At 48.5% G+C, this 11,561-nt stretch overlaps 1 protein-coding gene across 5 annotated transcripts in view; it reads right to left on the reverse strand.

Annotated features, from left to right (window-relative positions):
• The window catches only part of FARP1 (FERM, ARH/RhoGEF and pleckstrin domain protein 1), a 271,781-nt gene extending 268,127 nt beyond the window's left edge, over positions 1-3,654 (reverse strand). For 2 of the 5 annotated variants that reach the window (XM_036119415.2, XM_036119213.2), the window contains exon 1: positions 2,744-3,160. The gene's annotated coding sequence lies outside the window, so the exon portion shown is untranslated. Of the gene's footprint in view, positions 1-2,106; positions 2,131-2,743; positions 3,162-3,415 lie in introns of those variants that run through there. The other 3 variants (XM_036119342.2, XM_036119295.2, XM_036119493.2) reach the window with 3 other exon arrangements.
• Between the last annotated feature and the right edge of the window lie 7,907 nt (positions 3,655-11,561).

The following is an 11,561-nucleotide window of genomic DNA, read 5'->3' on the forward strand; positions in this document are numbered from 1 at the left end:
ACCCATTAAAAAGCCAGAAAGAGAAGTTGACCTACCGCTCGCTTCTCACTCAATAGCCAGGCTCGGAGAGCCCTGCCTTTCAATTGAAAGCACCCCACAACAGGAGAGGGGCAGCCACGGGAACCCAAAAGCCTGGCCCTTCCCCTCCCACGCAATGGCACCCAGCACCTGAAACACCTGTGCTCCCAAAGTGGCAATGACGAGCCAGCCACTATATTCGGAGATTATAGGGGCCTCTCTCCTTTCTGGAGCATCTTTCCTTACTCTCAGAAACACGAGGCAGTTCTCTGTGATAAGCCAGGCCAGTTACAAAAGGGCTGGTTTCAAATGCCTGGTTCTCAGTGCCACCAAATCACTGGCCCAGGACCTACACATCCACCAAACTTGCCCCATCCTCTGGGAAAACCACAATGTCACCTTTCCTATAGAGCGTTCCGCACACAAAGACTGGGCACTTGCCCTTTCTCCAGTGGTCTCTAACCTCTTCTAGGGTGGAAAAAGCTTTTCTCTTATGATGGTTATCGCAGGCACCCTCCTTAAAAATTTGTATCATTTTCCAAATGAATTAAACTCTGCTGTGCTCCCTGAGGTGGAGAGGATGAATTCCACTTTTTAAAAAACTAACCCTTTCGATACTGTATTTAATTCTTAACTTCCCTTGGACAGTTTCCTTAATGAAATACGAAACACAAACATCCACCCAGGTGCCTTTCAGACACAAAATAATTATAAATGCAATATGCCAGAAGAAAATTGTCTAGGATAGGTTTTTTTTTTTTTTTTTAATCTCCTTTTGGTAAATTTGGCTACAGAGTAGCATTAGTGTTCTATTATGACCCAAGGGATTCAATCACCATACAAATTCCAGGAAGAGACCATCAATGTGAAAAGGGGCATTATAAACCTAACTCCAGGATTTCCCTAGGGACAGACTCCCTAAATGAACAACCACACACCAACTCACAGGGCGCACGCTACAGAATCCGTGACCCTATGGGGCACAACTACATCATCTTCAACTATTTCAAGTTTCCTGCCCACAAAGAAGAAACGAGAGATTCTGGGAAGGCCTGGGCTAGGGAGGCAGCAACTCAGTATCTCCACTGAACACTTCGCCCAGTGAGCCAGCCACTGGCCAATAATGTCTATTTATTTTACCCAGAGGCAGATCTATTAGCCAGACATTCTAAAAACACAAACGTTTTGTTGTGCTTGAAGTAACTCAAATATTGGTGCCTTGCTGCAGAACGATGCTGCAGGAATATAAAGAGCCATGTGGATGCTGAACCCACATAGGAAGTGCATCGTCAGAAACGGACACACCAGAAGACCAACCCTTTGGAAAGGCTGAGGGTAAACCCCCAGCCGACAAGCTGTGCAATGAGGGAAGAAAGCCAAAGACAGGAGATATCAGAAGGGCCCGCCCCATCGGAACAATGAGGGCAAATTTTAAGGCAACTCCCTCAAAGCTCTCAGCACCAAAAAGGCCCGTCTCCCTCCTCTCCCGTTTAGACTGAATAAGAAAATCAAGACAATGCTGAAGGCCGTTCCGAAATGGGCTTGGCAAGTCACCACGTGCAAAACACATTAAGGGGTCTGGCTCTCCGAAGACTGCCTGCTGGGTGGGAAGACAGGGGTCCACCGAAGTCAAGGCACGGGGAAAGCGGGAAACTGGGGAGGGCTGGCGGAGCAAGTGAACCTGGGAAGCTAACAGGAAAGGCACTAACAACAATAATAAAATGAAACAGCCAGAGGCCACCATGGTACTCCAGAAGGCCCACAGACAGGCTCAGACCCCTAAACTGCTCCAGATGAGAGGCAAGCTCCCCACCTCTCAAGAAGCTGATCCGATAGCAGGGTCCTGGTTCCTTTGTGAGCCCCACCTCTCTCCTTTCTGGGGTCCTGCAACCATCCCAGCAGCGGCCAGGCCCCAACGACAACGACAAACCAAATCCAGAATGATGACGGGGAACTCACCCCCCCCCAAATATAACATACACACGCACACACACTCACTCAAGGGTCTGGCCGGATCACACAGCTAAAGTTTCCGGAACTTAAATCGTAAAAAACCACAATCAGAAGTTGTTGTTTTGAAATGCTCACCACAAAAATCTGTGTCCTTTGCTTGAAAGAAAGAAAAAAAAAACTTTGCTCTCCATAAAGGCAGGCGGTAAAGAGAGACAAAAATCTAACTTAGGCGGAGGGTGTGTTCCTCTTTGTCACCTACCGGGGTGCTCGCGCCGCGCGTGGGCGAGCGGCTGGCACCCGGCGGCGCCGTGGCACCCAAGCCAGTGGCCACCCCCCGGCCCCGCGATCCGCCTCTGGGGCCAAGATTACGGCCGGAGGTCCGGAAGCGGCGTCCGGCGCTGTCACCGTGCCGGGTGGGATGGGAGGAAAGCGGGGGGAAGGGCGCCGCGGGGTGGGGGAGGCGACGGGGGGGGGGGCCGCGCGCGGAGCCCCGCTGCCCGGGTCCGCGGAGGTGAGAAGAGTGCAAACGGGGGCCCGGAGCCCGGAGGCCCCCGAGCTCCTGCTATTGTTGCCGGGGCTGCCCCGGGCCGGGCGGGCGGGAGCCCGATCCCACCCGCCGCCCGCCTCCTCCGGGCAGGACCCCGAGGGCACGCACCCACCTCCACCCGCGCCCCCCGCCGGCGGGTCGGCTCCGGGCGCCCCGACTCGCACAAGTTGCCGCCAGCCCGCCCGCCCGCCCCGCCGCAGTCATTGTTCGCCCCGCGCCTCCTACCTCCACGGCGCCGGCGGCTCCGGCTCCCACTCCGGGCCTCCCGGCTCAGCAGCTCCGAACCCCCGGCTGCCGAGGGCGCGGCGGCTCCGGGCTGCGCGTGCAGCGGCGGCGCTCGGCTATTAATACCCGCGGGCTGCGGCGGCGCGGGAGCGCAAGCGGGGCTGGGGGTGGCCGGCCGAGGTCCGAGCCATCAAAGGTGGCGCGGGGCGGAGGGGAGGGCGGAGCAGGCGGGGTGGGTGGGGAACGGGCTCAGGGTCGCCATGGCCGCCTCGACGCCGGGCCGAGAGCCGCTCGCGCGGGGAGGAGCGGCGCAAAGCGGGCGGCGGCCGCGTCCCCGCCCCGCGCCCCAGCCGAGCGCCCGCAGCCCTGCGCCCGCGCCGGACCCGCCGCCTCCGAGGCCGGCGAGCGGGAAGTGAAGGCGATCGCGCCCCTCCCCGGGCCTGGGCCGGCCCCTCGGCGGAGGGGGGGCGGGGGTAGCTGGGGCGCCGCGCCGCCCGAGCCGCGGGGACAGCGAGAGAGCCACAGCCCCCTCCAGCGTCCGGGCCGGCAACCTGCGCGCCAGCGCGCCCCGCCCCGCTCCGCCCTGGGGGCAGGTGCGCCGGGGGATGGGGGGCCTCCAGCCCGGAACGCCCCTCCCCAACCCCGCGAGCCCACCTCGGATCTGTGCCTTACTTGGTCCTAAAGCCAGAACCCGTGTCTCCGCGCGGCGGCACGGAACGGAGCTCAGGAAGCGCTGGGGAGTGCGCTGCGCCACCAGGGACACGCCAGTCCCGCTGTGCGGTGGGGGAAAGCGGTACCGGGAGAGCGCGAGACGGAGCGCGCCGGCTAAAACCAGCAGCAGCTGGAAGGCGGTCGGTGGCGCGGACTCCGCAACTCGCTGGTTGAGGTCATGCAAGGGGGTGCCTGTGTGTCCACCTAGGACTTCACGTGGTCGCGCGGGAAGCGGCGTTTTGCAAGGAACCACGAGCGCCCTCCCCTCCCAGGCCGCAAGAACGGGCTTCCGGCACCACCCTGGGCTGCGAGAGACTTAATCCCGAAGGGGCGGTTGCCACCTCCCCGCGCCGCGGCCCCGTGTCCTCCAACCTGGCGATTCCCAGGACAGTCCCCACCCCTACGTGCCCCACCTCCAGGAACAGGAGCAAAGCCCCGGCGGGGAAGGGAAAAGGTTGGGAGCTGGTTTGCGGAATTTAATGGGGGAGGGGGCGAGATTCAGGACCGAGGCGGCTGGGACGGGCGGGGGACGGGGACGACACACAGTCACTGTCCCCACCCTCCAGCTGGGAGCTCCTGCTTTACCGTCTCTATCCCCCCTTCCTGAGCCCCCGGTGTCCCCTTTTCCAGTCCTCGCTGTAGACTTCCCACTCGTGGGGGAGAAAGGGCGGGCAGCAGCAGGTTAGAACCCCAAGGAACCCTCTGCTAGATGCCGAGGCCATGAGCTTCCCGCCTCTGAAGGCCGCTGGCTCCGGAACCCTGGGCATTTTGCGCCTTAGAGGGGTTCACAGGCCTCGAACCAGGTGGATAGGTTTCAAGGGAGAGGCTACAACTGAACTCGGAGAGAAGCAGAGCAGGGGCCCCTTGTGGCGGTGTGGGTGGGCACAACAGGGCTCATTAGAAGTACAGGGCTACCTGCGGGCAGCAGGTGTGAGTAGTTTCTAGAAAGGAGCAAAGAGACAAATTTTTAGTATGAGGTACTGACCGGAATTTTTTTTTTTTAACGCTTGCATATTTGATCAAAGTGGGAGTAAAAAGGGCCATGTAGGCCTCAGACCTAAGAAGAAACAGCAGTTGGGCAGTTTGTGGCCAAAGAAAAGAAACAGTAGGTTCTGACCCTCTGAGTGGCTCTGGACAAGCCATAGATCAGAGGGTTTAGGCTAGTGCTTCTCTAAGTGTTGGCTCTCACACCTGGAACACATGGAAACTAAGAAATGGACATTTTGGAGTGTCACCCCACACCTACCTTATCAGGTTCCCCAAGGTCAGCCCACGTCAGAATGGCCTGCAGGGCTTGCTCAAATAGATTGTCAGGCCCCATCCCCAGGGTTTCAGGTTCTGTAGGTCTGGGGTAGGGCTTGAGAATTTGCGCTCCTTCAGCAGGTATGCTGAGCCCACATTCGGAGAACCACTATATTAGCATAATGGTTCAGAGTCCTAGAATCACCTAAGATTAAAAAAAAAAAACTCATTGGCCAGACTTCACCTCAGCCAAGTACATCAGGATTTATGGGGTTGGGACCCAGGCCTCAGTACTTTTATTAAAGTTCTGTGGGTGATTCCAATGTGAAGCCAAGTTTGAGAACAATTGTTTTTTTAAACTTTAAAGTATACATGAATCACCTGGGGATTTTGTTAAGATGCAGATTCTAGTTTAGTAAGGGTGGAACACTATTTCCTTTTTTTTTTTTTAAGATTTTATTCATTCATTCGAGAGAAAGCGGGCAGGGGTTGGGGGGGGGGGGGTAGGGAAGCAAATTACCAGCTGACCAGGGAGCGCAAGGCGGGACTCCAGAATCATGACCTGAGCCCAAGGCAGACTCTTAACCGACTAAGCCAGCCAGGCACCCAAGTTTGGGACGCTATTTCTAACAAGCCCTCCTGTGCTGTGTTTTTTGCTAGGCCAAGTTCTGCACTGAGTGGCAAGCGTGGTGCTCTGCCGTACTTCACAACTAAAGATAAAAAAACAGTAGAAATCTGAAAATTAGAAAAGTGACATTTACCCGGTCATTCTCTTTGGAAGACACACATTTTCATGTTGCTCTACTGTTTCTTTCATCTGGAATTAAGGTTTGTGTTTAGCTCTCAGCACAGGTACGATCATCATACATCTGATGCTGTTTTATTATCTTAACATTACCAGCGTATTTGAGGCAAGGTGACTTTTCAGGGAGGCAATCTGAGAGGGTCTGCAGGCCTGGGGAGAGAGTTAATACAGCAGAGAGAAGAGGGCAGGCTGGGGGCTCCAGCTGGGAGAGGCTAGAGAACCCACCCCCCCAGCTTCCAGCTCTCCAGAACATTCTGTGCTTTGTACTTCATCTGACTGAAAGCACTTTTTAAATTCCTCTGCCTGAAAAGCCAGCGATACCTGGTCTGCAAAATCTGCGGCCTGGACAATCAACCGCTGAAAACTTGACGTGTTCCCTTGTCATTTTTCCTTTGTGCCTTACTTTCAGACTATAAAAATGTGTAATTAATTAGATCCCCTTTTTATCCCACCACATGGGGTTATTTAGAAATCGTTCTGAATTAAGTGGTTACCCTGTTCTTAACTTTTCCCTTTGTTAACTTTAACTGTTTTTTTATTACAGTAAATGTATGCACATGGAGAATTAAATAAGCAGTACAGAAAGGTATTAAGTAAAGCATATAAGGGACCCTTCCCTGCATTCCTGGTCCCATTTCTCAGAGATCAGTTTCCCAGGGGTTCACAGTCCCCAGAAATGTTCTAAGCTTAGGGGCGCCTTGGGTGGCTCAGTCGGTTAAGCGTCTGACTTTGGCTCAGGTCATGATCTCTGGGACTGAGCCCCTCATCGGGCTCTGTGCTCAGTGGGAAGTCTGTTTCTTTCTCTCTCTGCCTCTCCCCCTGCTCACGCGAGCTCTCTCTCTCTCTCTCTCTCTCAAATAAATAAATAAAATCTTTTTTAAAAATGTTCTAAGCTTATACAAAAGTGTGTGTAAATCTCTTATGCTAAAGCGATCACGTGTCACAGTGAAAAGAAACTTCTTATTTCATAATCACCATCCCCTCCCTGGGAAACATATCACCACACCACCGAGACCCGACCTTTCTGGGTCAGGACATTGCAAATCTCTGGATCTGCATATGCGCTGTCAGTAACATGAGAACCTACACTAAAACCCAAGTCAGGGAAGAGGGGATTTGCACATAGCTCTTGTCGGCAGCTCCAGCAGTAACTCCTAATACTCATATTCTGTGTCATCCCCTCGCCCTGACTGAGGGCTGGGCCTAGTGAGGGCCTCCCTGCTAAGGTAGAGAATATGGAAGCATGACGTGATGTCACTTCCATAATTAGCTTACAAAAGACTGAATTCCATCTTGCTGGCCCTCTCTCTTGCCTGCCTTAGATGAAGCCAGCGCCATATTGGGAGGTGCTCTATGAAGGACCCCTGCGGCAAGGAACAAAGGGAGCTGGTAAGGAAATGAGGCCTTAGTTAAGAGCCCTTGAGGCACTGAATCCCATGACAATCACAGGAGGGATCTCGGAAGGGGGGATCCTTCCCAGTGGACCCTTGCAATGACCGCAGCATTGTGAGAAATCCAGAGCCAGAGGACCCAGCTAAGCCTTGCGTAGATCCTTGACCCACAGAAAGTATGAGATGATAAATGGCATTGTTCTAAGCCACTAAGTTTTGGAGTAATTCGTTATGCAGCAATGGGTAACTAACAAACATAGCATAATATAGTAGGAGTAATAGAATTAGAAGACACACATCCAAAGTTAAGTCAATAGGAAGAATATGAATCTCCCTTAGAGTAAGTAGGAAATAAAATCTTGGGGTTTCGAGCTGTGTTTCATTTCAGCAGAATGGATCCCCACTCCTTCTGGAGCCCAGCCACCATAGGGCCAGCACTCACAGCCGTTCCCCTTTAATGGAACCAGCAGATACTGACTGGCAGACAAAGCAATTGACAGGAAGTGGACCCATGAGATTATAAAATTTATAGAATCCAAGAAGGATTCTAGAGATGAGGACCTAATTATTTTGCAGAGAAGTTTCTAGATCTAGGAGGGCTTTGAAGGGATAGCAATGGTGATGGCAGAGACCAGGTAAAGAAAAGATTAAGGAGAGATGGGGGTGGGGGGGCAGAAGGTAGAGAATAGGAACCAAGGGACTGTCCATGTAGGACACTTCTGGCTTAAAAGGTAGTTGCTACCCATCTTGGTAGATACTGCAAAATTACCCTCCAAAGATGCTGCCATAAATCATTCTTCCACTGTGGTGGTTTTAAAACATGGCCACAAATTCTTTGATACTCCTGTCATGGAGAAGTGGGGGTCTATATCTGCTCCCTTTAAATCTGGACAAGCTTGTGACTTAAGTCAATAGAGTGGAGGTGATGTTGTGTGACCCAGAGACCATGACCTGCACCAAACTCAAGAGCCACCCAGGTGCCCCTCTTTGACTTATGCTTTGATGATCCTTCAGCATGCATTAGGTGTATGGATCTTCAGCAGCAATTGTTGGGGGGCGGGGGGGATGAACATTTTTCTTTATTTTTGCCTTAAAATGTGTGAAGATCCAATTTCAAGAAGGGGATAATTATGCAATACATATAGAACTCCTACCACAGATTACTAAGCATCAGAGTTATTTTGCATGGGCCTTCATACATGAGATCAATAAGACAAAGAGAATTGCCATCTTGATTATGGGTATACACGTGTATGTGCAGACAGGTAGATAGGTAGGGATAGATAGAGATAGATAGAGATACCCTCCCCAACCCCATTCCTACTTCGGTTTTCAATGCATTTTGAACAGTGAAAATGCTTCAAGTAACATCAACAATGGTATACTTTCCCCTTATGTATCATTTCATTTTTTTTAAAAGATTTTATTTATTTATTTGAGAGAGAGAGAGACAGAGATAGCGAGAGAGAGAGAGAGAGAGAGAGGGAGAGAGCGCACAAGTGGGGAGGTGAAGGAGAAGCAGGCTCCCCACTGAGCAGAGAGCCAGACTGGGGGACAATCCCAAGACCCTGGAATCATGACCTGAGCCGACAGCAGACGCTTAACTGACTGAGCCACCCAGGAGTCCCTGTATCATTTCATTTTTTTGAGAATCAAAAGGCAAGATTACATGCCAGATTCAAAATCATTGCACTCTTGACCTTCCTATGGTTTTCTCCTAAATTTTTCCTTTTGAAAGTGAAGTGGAAAAAAATATGAGAAAAAGTCCTTACTTTTTATCCTATTCTATTTTCTGTTCTAAAAGAAGTATGTTTTTAATACTTTTCACCAGCTGTCCTAGATTTATGAATATAAAGGCATAAGGCAGCATAATGGTGCAGAGCCTAGTCTCTGAAGCTGGCAATTTGAGTTTGAATTCCCTTCTCTGCCTGTGTGAGCTGTGTGAGCTTGGGTAAGTTACTTAGCCTCTCTGTGCTTCTGGTAACTCATTTGTAAAATGGGCATAACACAGTTCCTACTTTATAAGGTTGATGTGTCAATTAAATGAATTAACATTCACTACAGTATTAATAGCCATATATTTGGGCTATTATTACTATTATAAATAGAAAAAAAAATCCTGCAATTAAAGGTAATGGTAATGGGTCCTCTTAACCTGAAAATTACCACCAGCTCTGTGGGGGGAATTTTTCAACTAATTGGGCTTTAGCATCTTCTTTATCCTCCCTCATGGGATCAGGGCTGCTTAAATACAGTTCTTAATCCTTGAAAAGAAAGTAAATCCTAAATACAACCACACCTTTTTCCTAAGCAGTGGGATATTGCTTTTCCCAGCACAAGCCCTGTTCTTCAGCTTATTAGTAATGGAGTTGAAGGTAGACACATGTAGCCATAAACTAGTACTTGGTTGAATTATTCCTCTACCCTTTCATACAGATTAAGAATACTAGGGGAAAGGAGGAATAAGGAGGAATTATTTATGAAGTAATTTCTATCCTTTAACAAATTAAAATCCTCGTTGCACATTCAAGCATAACCTACATAAGTATGCAATGCCTAATCACAAATTATCTCTAAATATTTCTGTTTTAAATCTGAATGAGGAGTAACCAAGAGAAATGGACTTAAGTGACAGTAAACTGAAGTCAATTAAGTTCTTGTAGTTAGGATTGATGCCATACCAAAAAAAAAAAAGAAAGAAAAGAAAACAAAAAGAAAAAAGCAAAAGGAGAGAGAGAAAATTTTCCTTTCCTAGAATTGCTTTAAAATAGAGCAGATTTGTATATCATCAGTGGTTCTTCAGGACTGCTCTATAATTTAAGATAGTAAAACTTTAACAAATTGGCAAAAGATTTGAACACTTAACAAAAGGGGGCATACGAAGAGCCAGCAATGAAAGAGCTTCTTATCAGTCTGAGAAACACAAATTAATGCCACAATGAGACATACTGTTCATCCACTAGAACTGCTAAAATTAAAAAGACTACCAACATCAAAATTTGATGAGGAGATAGAATAACTAAAACTCATACATTGCTGATAAAAATGTAAAATGGCACAACCACTTTGGGAAAGTCTGGCAGTTCCTTATAAATTTAAACATACACTCACTGTAAGACCAAGTAATTCCACTCCTATGTATTTGCCCAAGAAATACAAGAACATATGTCCACAAAAAGACTTGCACAAAAATGTTCACAACAGCTTTATTCATAAAACTAAAAAAAAAAAAAAAAAATTGGGGGTGGAGGGGGCAAATAGATGGCCATCAAAGGAGAATGGAAAAGTAGGCCATGGTATATTCATATACAACAAATTCATAATTCAATAACAAAAAGGAATAAACTATTGACAACATGGATGAATCTCAAAAACATTTTGCTGAGAAAGGAACTTCACACACACACACAAAGTACATATTATACTTTTCTATTTGTATGATGTTTTATGATAGGCAAACCAAATCCATAGAGAAAAGCTCAGAATGGAAGTTGTCTTTGAAGGGCAGAGGATGGAGATCGACTGGGGAGGACCATGGGAGAAAATGTTCTGGAGTGATTATAATGTATTTGTCCTGCCAGAAGTTTGGGTTAAACCTAGTGAGTATAGACTTTGAGATCTGTGCATTTCATCATATGTAAACATTACCCCAAAAGAAATGAAACAGAACAAATATTGAATTCTGGCGAATGCTATTCATGCTGAAGTATTGAGGAGGAAGAGTACTTATGCCATTTACCTTGAAATAGATTTAAAAGGAAGGTCAGCTGATGGATGACTAGTTCGAGAGAGAAATAGATAGGTGATAAAGGAAAGAGAATAAAATGTTAATTATAGAATGTTGGTGGTGGCTAGAAAGATGTTCACTATAAAAATTTTTCATCTTGTATGCTTGAAATTTGTATCATAAAATGATGAATTCCACTTCTAGGTATATACCCAAGAGAAATGAAAAGACATATGTTTGTTTGTTTTTTTTAAGTAGGCCCCATGCCCAGTGTGGAGTCCAATGTGGGGCTTGAACTCAAGACCCTGAGATCAAGGAGATCAAGACCTGCACTGAGATCAAGAGTCAGATGCTTAACTGACTGAGCCACCCAGGCACCCCAAAACATATGTACATAAAAACTTACATGAGTGTTCATATGAGCTATTATATAATAGCCAAAACATGGTAACAACCTGAATGTCCATTAGATGATGAACAGATGAACCAGATGTGACCTATCTATAAACAGAATAGTGTTTGGCAATAAGAAGGAATGAAGTACTGACATGCTACAACATCCATGAACCTAGAAAACACGCTTCAGTGAAAAGCCAGTCACAATAGACCACAGACCATATGAATGCATTTATGGGAAAGCTCAAGAATAGGCAAATCTATGGAGAAAAGAAGGTCAGAGGTTGCCTCAGGCTAGAGGAATTGGAGGGAAATGGGAACTGACTGTTAAAGGGTCTGGGGTTTCTTTTTGGGGTGACGAAATGTTCTAAAGTTGGTTGTGGAACTCTGTGAATATATTGACAGCCATTGCATTGTACACTGTAAATGGGTGAATTGGGGGTGCCTGGGTGGCTCAGTCAGTTAAGCATCTAACTCTTGCTTTTGGCTTAGGTCATGGTCTCAGGGTCATGATCTCAGGTCATGAGATCTCACCCTGTGTTGGGC

The sequence above is a fragment of the Halichoerus grypus genome, chromosome 4, assembly GCF_964656455.1.
Source record: "Halichoerus grypus chromosome 4, mHalGry1.hap1.1, whole genome shotgun sequence".
Classification (NCBI taxonomy): Eukaryota; Metazoa; Chordata; class Mammalia; order Carnivora; family Phocidae; genus Halichoerus; species Halichoerus grypus.